Here is a 1,732-nt window from a genome sequence, read left to right as displayed (position 1 = left end):
AAACTTAGGATAACCTATTTTATACAAACAATGCATGGGATGTTATTTGGGATATAATTTCAAGACATCGTGTGTTCTAATGGATTTAATAGAATGAACTGTAAACTTTTCTTCAGATTAATGAACACCCAACATCTTCCTAATTAATTAACAAAATGAATGCTGTTGTACAATTTTATAAGACACTGAAGGCAATGTGATATCTGATACAAGGCCCTCCATTACCATTTTAAATTAATTTCATAATGTATTCTCAGGAGTAATCAACTGTTGAATAAATTATTCAATCGTATTTATATGCATGTAATTATTTATTAACATAATTCATTGTAATTAGTTGGACTGTGTATGTATGACGTATTCACTACAAAAGCAACTATTTAGTTTAGTTTCATTTTTAATTATTATAAAAAAAATATTGTAATTGCTAAATGAAATGAGATAGAAAATAAAGCAAACAATTTATAAAAAATAAAAATAAATTGGTAAAATGTACATTTTTAGTAGTATTATGCGCTTAAAATATATGCATACATTTGTAATGTAAGAATATATTTAAGTACACTAATCTATTTTTAGAATCACCTCACTTAGTGTATAGACCTATATAAATCAATAAAAATGTTTTTAAAAAATAATAAAATATAAACATTAATGAGAATCTACATTCTAATACTATTTATTCAAATGCAGGCATATTCTATTTATTGATTTCTCTTATGTATGTATGGCTAAAGCCATAGATATTATGTCTGATGCATGTTCACCTGCAAATATTTAATGAGATTTCAATGAGAAAGTCGTGCAATGAATTTGTAATTTCTGTAGTCACATATTGTGTGTACATGTATGAAGTATATGTTTGTGTACATGTATGAAGTATATTTTTGTGTAGGCCTACATGTATGAAGTATATTTTTGTGTACATGTATGAGGTATATTTTTGAGTATATGTTATGTGACCGAAGTTTTGTGCTTCTTTTGTTTTAGTACTCATATAATTTGCTACAAGGCGTTTTTTATCTGCAAGAAACATTTAATTTTCATTTTTAAGGGATGTTTTTTTGAAGAGAAGCAACACTACCAGTCGTTGTTGCATATGATTTAATTGAGTTGTCTACCTTTGAATATAAAAAAACCTTCTTTCCGAACTAAATTTTAGTATTTTCCTTTCATATTTATTTTTAAACTTGTTGTTTTGAAAAAAAGAGTAATAAAAGATCCTAGATCGCTACACCTTTCTTATTAATCAAACATTTTTACATTATCTTAGAACCCAATCAACATAATTAATCAAGCACTTAAAGACATTTGTCTTTACAGTATTCAGTAACATCGGATTGATGCATTCTTTAACTTGCACGATGTTCTGCGCTACAAATTGATACATTGAAAAGGTATTATTGGCTATAGGACATTAACCTCGGAAATTACCCGCGGACATTTCACCCCATATTAACCCCAGGAACAATTACCCCCCTGTCAATCCCCCCTATCAATTACCCCCCCCCCCCCCCCCCGTTCCCTCTCAAGTTAGAATCCTAACTCTAACTAAAATTCTATACCTATGTACTACTTTAATCCTAACATTAACAAAAAGACCAAAACCTAAGAATTCACCTTACCCTAAAACGTAATACAAAACAAAAACCAACGCTAGACATTGGTTTAAGCCTAACACTAACCCTAACCCTAACGCTAACCCTAAGACTAACCCTAACCCTAAGACTAA

The sequence above is a fragment of the Physella acuta genome, unplaced genomic scaffold (assembly GCF_028476545.2).
Source record: "Physella acuta isolate Inbredline_101_S28 unplaced genomic scaffold, ASM2847654v3 ptg000754l, whole genome shotgun sequence".
NCBI classification, from domain to species: domain Eukaryota; kingdom Metazoa; phylum Mollusca; class Gastropoda; family Physidae; genus Physella; species Physella acuta.
This window is presented reverse-complemented; position numbering follows the sequence as displayed.